The sequence below is a fragment of the Scylla paramamosain genome, chromosome 15 (assembly GCF_035594125.1).
Source record: "Scylla paramamosain isolate STU-SP2022 chromosome 15, ASM3559412v1, whole genome shotgun sequence".
In the NCBI taxonomy this organism is placed as follows: domain Eukaryota; kingdom Metazoa; phylum Arthropoda; class Malacostraca; order Decapoda; family Portunidae; genus Scylla; species Scylla paramamosain.
The window spans coordinates 10,368,512-10,378,511 of record NC_087165.1 but is presented as its reverse complement, the minus strand read 5'-3'; positions in this window follow the sequence as shown (position 1 = coordinate 10,378,511).

Genomic DNA, 10,000 nt, shown 5'->3' with positions numbered 1-10,000 from the left:
GGAGATGGTTAGAAGGTCAGAACACAGTAGGAAAAGTCGTTGTCTCGTGGAGGCGCCGACGGGACTTAGAAATGTATTGAGTCAGGACTGAGTTAAAGAGAGACTCATTCATGCGTTTTGTTGCCACCACGCTCAGTCATGCACACACACTCACACACTCACACACAGAAGCACATGGACGGCACATCCTTCCCGTTACCACATCATTAGCATATGTCAACAGAACCACAGTCGTTAAGCCGCATGCAGTGACTCACACACACACACACACACACACACACACAGAGCGAGAGAGAGAGACGGAACATTTTTTACAAACACAAGGAATAAACTCAGAGTTGGGTAACGCACGGAACATCCATTAGGTTATAACAACACAGTCTACCCTCTGCATTCTGATACATAGACGTAGGAACATTTAGTCAAAGCACAATGAAAAGTCAGAATGATGAAATAAGTGGGAAAAGTACGAGAATGGAGGAATAGAAGAACACGAGGAGGAAAGAAGTGGTTAGCAAATACGGAAGAAAACGCAGGAAAAGAAAATGGTTAAAAAAGGATGGAAGGAAGGAGGAAAGAATGAATGGAAGGAAATAAGGAGAAAGACGAGGAGGAGGAGAACATAAAGATGGAGGAAAAGAAGGAGGAAGGAAAAAAAAGAAGGAAGGAAGAAAGAAGGAAGAAGGAAGGAATGGAGGAAGGAAGGAAGGAAGGAAGAAAAAAAGGTAGGAAGTAAGAAAGGAAGGAAGGAAGGAAGAAGAGAGCTCTGAAGAGAGACTATAAAGAGATTAAGCAAACAATAAAGAAGGAAAAAGGACAAAAAAAAAAGAGGAAGAAGAGGAGTAGCAGGAACAGGAAGGGATGGAAGGAAGAGGAAGAGAGAAAAAGCAGGGAGACGACTAGGAAGAGTAGAATTTATGAGAAGGAAGGAAGGAAAGAGGAAGAGACGAAAGCAGAAAGAGGAATAGAAAGATTAGGTGCAGTTGTAGGAAGGAAGGAGAGAGGAAGAGAGAAGAAAAGCAGGAAGAGGAGTAGGAAGAGTAGGGAGCTACAGGAAGGAATGAGAGGCGAAGAGAGAAGAAAGCAAAAAGAGGAGTAGAAAGAGTACGAGGAACAGCAGGAAGGAAAAAGAGAGGAAGAGGCAAAGCAGGAAGAGTAGGAGTAAGAAGAACAGGAGGAGGAGTAGGAGACTGCGTGATGTCGTGTCTCGCCGCTACAGTGCCTCTGATTAAGCCTCTTCTCTTTATATTTAGCTGTTCGTCAGGGGGGTCGGAAAATGATCAATTCCTATCGATATCCTGCCTGCGGGGGACACGGCTTCCGCTGAGCTCCCTGGGTCACACACACACACACACACACACACACGACGTCCCAGCTTCCTTCTCTCTTCTTGTCATACATTTTCTATTTATGGCCGAGTCCTCACAGACCCCATCCCAGATTGGAAAGTGGAAGGGAGTAGATGGTGGAGGTGGTGGTGGTGAAGGAGAAAGGGGAGGAGGGGGTGGTGGTGGTGGTGGTGGTGGTGGTGGTGGAGAAGATGGTGAAGGAGAAGCCAGAAGGTAATGGTGGTGATGGTGATGAAGGTTAGGGTCTTACTTTTCCTTATTAATGTCACTCCCTCTCCCCTTTCCTTTCTTTCTCCGTCACTCCCTCATTCACTCCCTCTCTCTCTCTCTCTCTCTCTCTCTCTCTCTCTCTCTCTCTCTCTCTCTCTCTCTCTCTCTCTCTCTCTCTCTTTTAGTCTCAGCCGTCTTCCATCCTTCCTTGACTCTTTCATCTCATTCATTCATTATTTTCTTCACTTTCTCCTCTCACTTTATATTTCCTCGTCTAAACCACCATGGATTTGTCTTCCTCGCTCCCTTCATTTGTAGTACATAAACTCACTCCCTTCATTCATCTTCCAGCTTCCTTCTATTCACAGTCCATACGCCACAAACTTCTTTCCTTCCTTTTTACCAATAGTTTTACGCCTTCATTCTATCCCCCTTTACGCATCATTTCCTAACACAGTTTCACTACACATAAACCCCAGCTATCTTCCCTCTAGTATCCTCTCTCTTCTTCCTCCTCCTCTTGTACAAACTTAAAAGCACGATGATAAAAAGTAATGGCAGTGCATGGAAGGGATGAAAAAAGGAGGCGTAACTGTAGAGGACGCAGACGAGGATGGACGGTGAAAGACAAAAGGTGAATAAAGGTTGAAATATGAGACCTGGATTAAAGGGAGAAGAGAAGAGGAGAGAAGAGAAGAGAAGAGAAGAGAAGAGAGGAGAGGAGAGGAAAGGAGAGGAGAGGAGAGGAGAGGAGAGGAGAAGAGAAGAGAGAGAGAGAGACGAAAATAAAATAAGACGAAAAAAGACAAGAAAAGAGGAAGAAAAAAAAAAAAAGAAAGAAGAGCAGGAAGAAGAGGAGAGGATTTAAACTAGATAGGGGATAGGCTGGGATGGAATGACGGGAGGAGAAGGAGGGAGGAGAAGGAAAGAGAAGAGAATGAAGAGGGAAGCATGAAGAGAGCAAAAAGAGGGAGGATAGGGAGGAGATGGAAGGTACGAGAGAGAAAAAAGAGAGAAGAGGGAGAGAGAGGGAGACAGGAGCAGAGGAGTGGAGGAAGGAGAGAGAAAGGGAGGGAGGGAGGGAACAGGTGGAGTGGAAGTGGGAGTGATGGGGGAGAGAAGGGTGATGTAATTGGTGTGTAGTAATTAAATAATATTAAGGTCATCACTAGCGATCAATCCGAGCTTCGATGGGCGTCCCCACTGTGCCTCTCCCTCTCATTCCTATATCGAATATTTGTTGCAGGCACGGCACACTTCCCACCAAGGTCAGGTCGCCAGGGTCACTGAAAGGTCACGGGGTGGGGTGGTGTAGGAAGAAAAGGAAGACGAGAAGGAGGGGAACGATGACTAATATGTGGGAGGAGGAATCAGAAAGAAGAGAAGGGAATGAGGACAAAATGAGGAGGAAATGATGATGAAGGAAGAGGACAACGAGGAGAAAGAAAGAAGAGGAATGGAAAGGAAGATACCAGGAGGATGGGGAGGGAGAAGAGAAGGAAATGAGGATGAAATGAAGAGGATATAGTGGTGAAGAAGGAAGAGGAAGACCACAACGACGATAAAAAATAGGAGGAGGAATGGAGAGGAAGGAACCAAGAAGATGGGAAGAAAGAAAATAAGGAGAAGGAGAAAATGAAGAGGAGGAGACAGAACAGGAAGAGAAGAAAAAGTAGAGGAAGAGGAATTCATTGGAAGAACAGGTAGATGGAGGAGGGGAGGAGGAGACAGAGGAAGGGAGGAGGGGAAGAAGAAAATGAGGAGGAGGAGGAGGAGGGAGGGGAAGGAAGGGAGGAGGAGAGGAGGAGGAGGAAGGGAGGAGGAGCGGAGGAGGAGGAGGAGGAGGAGGAAGAGGAGGATGAGGATGAGGAGGGAATGCATACATAAGAAAAACTGATTCTATGTTGATGAAGATGGAGATAAGGGTGAGGATGACGAGGATGCGGATGATGACGAGGACAAGGAGGAGGAGGAGGAGGAGGAGGAGGAGGAAGGCCTACAGGTGAAGACGCAGATGTAGTCTAGGAGGGAATATGTCAAGGGTTGCCCTGAGGGAAAGGTCAGACATGACGGGAGGGAAAAATAACAATATAGAAAGAAGGTCGGTCGGTTGCAGAGGTGTGGAGCAGGATGAGGAAGAGGAACAGGAGCAGAAGGAATACAAAACAAAGGAATACAAAGGAAAGCCAAACAGCAACAGATCTTTTCGTCTTTGCAAGGCTGTTTGGTAACTACTAACTAGCTACAGGGAAGAGAGACAGCACAGCACAGCAGAAGGCTCCTCCCTACCCACCACTCCCACCAGCTTGCGCTGGCATGGAAATAGTTGGGAAAAGTACCATGTAGTATGGAGAAACTTACATAAAATTTTCATAGAAAAGGATGAAAGGAAGTTCTGCTACTCACTTTACGGTGAACTCTATACGCCTATCTGAAAATGAACACAAATTAATAATGAAATCGGTGTCTGTAAAATAAAAGTTATTTTAATAAATGTAAGGGTTATAGTTTTATGTGTAATTATTCAGACAAAAGGAGAGCTTGTTGGGGATTAACTTTAAAGTATTAGTCTATTTTATTTTTGAATGATTTAATAGCATTGCTGTTTACGATTTCTGAAGGAAGTTTATTCCAGATATTTACTGTGCGATCGAAAGAAAAATGCTTGGCCTCGATGGATTTAAAACGTTTGGGTGTAATTTTGAATCCATTGTTACTTGTCAGGTTAGAATGATCATTGATTAAGTATTTATTGGCGTCAAGGTTGCTATATCCTTTAAAAAATATGAACACTTTAATTAGATTTCTTCTTATTCTGAGCTTCGTTAAGGTAAAAAGGTTTAGTTCTTCCAGTCGTTCCTCATACGGCTTATTACGCAATCTTGGAATAATTTTAGTGACTCTACACTGTATCTTTTCTAGTTTTTCAATGACTTTTTTTGTAATAAGGTGACCAGAACTGCACACAGTATTTTAGATGATGTCGCACCAGTAAGTTATATAAAGCAAGTATAACTTTTTATTTAAATTCAGAGGTTTTTCCAATGAACCCTACTAATTTATTTGTCGTCTTTACTGTTTCTGTGCTGTGATGATTCGGCTTTACATCTTTTGACACAACACCAAGATTTTTTTCTCTTTCAGCGCTTGACAGTGGCATATTATATGCTACATATCTCGCTTGAACATTGTTATTCCCGATATGGAGAACTTTACACTTTTCTATATCAAATATCATCTTTCATTTTTCTGCCCAGCTTGCTAGTTTATCAAGGTCACACTGTAGTTCCTGCCACTGTGACGCTGGCGTTACTTTACTTATCCTGCGAATTTATTTATTTTGCAATTGATTCCTTCATCAGTATCATTAATGTATATTATAAGAAGTAATGTCCTAATACAGACCCTTGAGGAACGCCGCTATTTACATTATGCCAATTTGACTTTTTTTCCGTTAATTACAACAAGCAGTTTTCTGTCAGAGAGCCACTCTCCCAGCCATTTCAGAGTGTTTCCGACTATGCCATGAGCTCCTACTTTACTGATGAATCTCTTATGAGGAAGTGTCGAAAGCTTTCTGGAAATCAAGGTAAATAATATCAACTGCTTCATAAAAATAAAAAAAAGTCTAGTAAGTTTATCAAACAGGAACGTTTGTTTCTGAAACCGTGTTGTGAATCTTATATGCTTTTATTTTCTTCTAAGTATTTAACAAGGAGGAAGAGAAGGAAGAATACAAAGGAATGCAAAGGAATACAAAGGAAAGAACAAATAGCAACAGCCCTACTGGGCCTAACGAGACTGTCTTAGTGACTATGCTTCCACTATACATTCTATGAGTCAAAGACAAAAGGGCAACAAGATTCAAGGAAAGAAAAACAATAAAAACACAGAGGGAGAAAGAGTCATAGAATGTGATAGGAAAGGCTGAAAGAGAAACATGCTGCTTTATCTAGTTCGAAATAAGTAAAAAAAAAATAAATAAATAAATAAATAAATAAATAAAATAAAATAAAATAAATAAATAAATAAAATAAAATAAATAAATAAATAAAAAAATAATAATAATTAAGAATTTATGCAGAAGTGAAGTACGTTATTTGGGGGGTTAATGCGAGGTGCTTGTCTAACCTGTGTTTAAAAGTTTCTATCGTATTACTGTCTACTACATGTGCTGGGAGAGAGTTCCAAACACTTACAACTCTACTAAAGAAATAGCGTTTAGCTTCATCTGATCTGAAATGTTTACCTGTTATCTTATAACCGTTAAACGAGTGGTGTCGGTTCTATCAATGATTAGATAGTTGTTTATGTTTACGTTATCAAAGCTGCGGAACATTTCAAATATCTCTATTAAGTTCCCCTCGCATCTTTCGCTTCTCTAGACTGAACAAGTTGAGCTCCCTCAATCGCTCCTCATATGGTTTGTTTCGCAGTCGTGGGATCATCTTGGTAACTTTTCTTTGTACTCTCTCCAACTAGTCTACATCTTTCCTGTAATAAGGTGACCAAAACTGAACGTAGTGTTCATGATGAGGTCGGACAAGCGCATTGAACAAAGTGAGAATTACGTTTTCTGACTTGAATTCAAAGGTTTTACCAATAAACCCAACAAATTTATTCGCCGTTTTAACTATTTCCGAGCAGTGTTTACTCGATTTGAGGTCTGAGGTAACCGTTACATCTAAGTCTTTCTCTTTATTAACCTTGACAAACACGGAGCCGTTCATTGAGTAATTTACACGAGTATTATTACTACCTATGTGCAACACTTTACATTTATCAATATTGAAACTCGTCTGCCACCTGATTGACCAAGGTCGAGGTCGGATTGTAGTTTTGTTTTGTCATCTGTTGTAACTGCTTTATCCATTATATTAGTATCATCAGCGAACTTAGATAGTTTACAGTTGAGGCCCTCATCGATATCGTCAACGTAGATAAGGAAAAGAACAGGGCCGAGTACACATCCCTGTGGTAAGCCGCTTAAAACTTCTCGCCAATTTGAAGATTTACCATTTATAGCGACGCGTTACTTTCTCTCAGCGAGCCAGTCTTCGAGCAATTTGAGAATTTTGTCGTCTATACCATGTGACTTTAGTTACTTAGTAGACGCCTATGGGGAACTTTGTCAAACGCTTTTTGAAAGTGCAGGTAAACTACATCTACTACCTTTGTCTCATCATACATGGTAAAAACGTCGTTAAAAAGTCGAGGAGGAGGAGGAGGAGGAGGAGGAGGAGGAGGAGGAGGAGGAGAAGGAGGAGGACTTGACATGATAGAGGTGAACAACAACAACAACAACAACAACAACAACTTCAAACAGGAATAAATAGTGATTGTAGCAGCATCAGAAGGAGAAGGAGGAGGAGGAAGAAGAGGAGGAGGAGGAGGAGGAGGAGGAGGAGGAGGAGGAGGAGGAGGAGGAGGAGGAGGAGGAGGAGGAGGAGGATAAGGTAGAGGAGCATGTCTTTCACGAAGGATTACAGAAAAAAGAATTACAAATAGCAACAAACTTTCATGTCAGAGAGAGAGAGAGAGAGAGAGAGAGAGAGAGAGAGAGAGAGAGAGAGAGAGAGAGAGAGAGAGAGAGAGAGAGAGAGAGAGAGAGAGAGAGAGAGAGAGAGAGCACAGTAGAAGGCTTCTCTCCCATCGACGTTTTCTTTCAAGTCAAATTACTCAGAGGTGATACTATGCAAAATTGAAAGCTTATCATGTAATCTATAAGAAAAGTTAAAAATATGGTGTGATTTTCGGCTACCTGTGTTCGTGGGGAAGTGTTTGAGAGATCAGTAACTCGTGGGATGCTTAGTGTGTCAGTATGTAGACTCAGAGGATAGGAATAGACTCTGTAACCTGGTTATTAATGTCACGTCAATAGGGAGCTTTAAAAAAAAGACTGGACAAATTTATGGATTGGGGATGATAGGTGGAAGCAGGAAGGCATGTATTATACAAGGACTGCCACGTGTAAGTCTGACGGCTTCGTGCTTCTTCTCTTGTTTCTTATGTTACGTTCAAGTGGGGATGTTCAGCGAGGGTTGGATGGCAGTACCAGGAACTTACTGGGGAGGCAGCAATCAATCAGGCCTCAGCTCCCTTCGATCAGGTGTGTTTGTGTACTTTTCTTTCTGGGACATCGTGAACCCTTTACCCTTCGCAGCGGTAACTCTTGGTATAGTCGTGGTCAACTGTAGAGTGATTCTGTACTCACACTTACTACTAGTATTTAATTTTTTCCCTTCGATTTCAACTCTTTTACTGTTGTTTGGCCCATCACCCCTTATTCACTAACCACTATATTTAGTTTTATTCGATAATCACCTCTAAATATTACACAGTTCCTCGATATGAGCCTTTTGTCTGGTATTTGGCACATCTTCCCTTAATTACAAATCACCCTTTTATTCTACAACCACCTTCACACATTAAACAGGCGAGACCACTGGAAAGTTCTTTTAATCCCTCTTTTCTTTCTTGTATACTTGTAAAGGTCTTGTATTGTACCTATAGTGTTGTGAATTGTCCCCTGAAAAGCGGACAATCTGCTTACAAATCTTGGCAATGCTGAAAGATTCTTAACAATTTAGACCACTTGAAACTGAGGGAAGATAAAACAAAGCAGATATACGTATGGTATGTTATGTAATTTGCGATCACTAAATTCCAGTGCCCGTATTCTGGAAGGCTTTGTGCTCTCATCTGCACTATTTTCTACAGAAATGATGTTTTTTAGGGGTTTCAAGAACAATTTTTTCCAGTAAATGATGCCATCCGTGCCAAACTTTCTCTAGAATTATGGGAGCAGACTGAAACCCTAATAGCTTCCATTGCAGTTGCTAAAATTATGAGAGCACACTGAAAGCAAAAGGATCCTGATGGAACAGGTCGAGATAAGACGCTAAAACATTTGAAAATACGGTGCCTGGGACCTTAATGATCCACACACCGTCACACGTTCAGAGTGGAAGTGAGTACCGTCACCTCGAAACTATCCATGAACCACTTTACAGACGCGACCCATGGGACAAGGATTATGAAAAAAAAAAGAGTAATTACTCCGAACCGAACTCTGCCAAACGAGTATTTGATTTGAAGTAATTATCATGGTGTCTTTTTAAAATGCATGTTTCGCTTTTACCACCAGAGAGCGCCGCGCTCGAGGGGCCACCACCATTCCATGTATCCACAGCATATTGGTTTCATTATTTCGAGAGCGTCTCCCTGTTATTTTGAAGCCGTTGTTTCTTGTGATGTCTGTACGGTCAACTGTGAAATGACAGTGTGAGTGTATATCTGAATTCTTTGAAGATAAAAGACGAGGAGGAGGATGACAAGAGAAGGAAGAAAAGGAGCAGGAGAAGGAGGGGGAGGAGAAGGAGAAGGAGGAGGAAAAGGAGAAGACAGAGGTCATAGTCCATCTTTAGCAGCAGCAAAAAAGGCGGGAAGAAAGTTCAAAGGTGTGTGATGGATTAGGATTCTAGGAAAAAAAAAGAAAACATCCAACAGCGATTGTAGCTCATGTAACGTTCCCTTTATTGAAACCATCGCTGAACGCACCCGGCAGGAAAAAGAGAAGCGTGTAGAAACTTAAAAAAAACAACGAAGATACATGATTTTTGTTTGTTTTTTGAGGAAATCAGTAAAGGATGCGGTGAAATTTAAAAGAAAATATATGCGATAGCTTTCTGGAGGCTTAGATGATGATTTTCTGAACTGATTCTTAATACCAGGAGTGTTTTCCTTCCTTGTTTTTTCGCCTTTGGATTCAGTGAAATTTAGCAATATAATAATTCATGAGCAATAGTCGAGTAACATACCTCTCTCACTTTCACTGTGTCTATCGTTTTTCTCCAATCCCAGGTCCACTGAAATGCTAAGAATCTATAAGCTGTCAGGTTTTATATAAGGATTAGCAGTAAACCAGAGGAGTTCAAATTGAGAGAATAAATACAGCACAGTGGAAATGAACACAGGAGGTTATTTGAATTCAGATTTCGACTATACATACTAAATAGCGTTACAAGTGCTGCCCTCTATGAATATTATCCGGATGGCTGGCTGCGTGATACATGAATGGAATAGACTCAGTAAGCAGGTTATTAGTGCCGAGTCATTAGGGAGCTTTAAAAGATTATGTACATTTATGAATGAGAATAATGGTAAGCGGGAAAAGGTAGGCATGTTTTATAAAATAGTGTAGGCCCGACAGCTTTTTGGAGCTTCCCTTATCTTCGTATGTTCTTATGACTGTTTGATATAATACAATAGTGAGCATGTGTAGTAGCTCACCACTAAGTAGGTTAAAGAAACATTCGTATACAGGAGACAGACAGAGAGAGAGAGAGAGAGAGAGAGAGAGAGAGAGAGAGAGAGAGAGAGAGAGAGAGAGAGAGAGAGAGAGAGAGAGAGAGAGAGAGAGAGAGAGAGAGAGAGAGAGA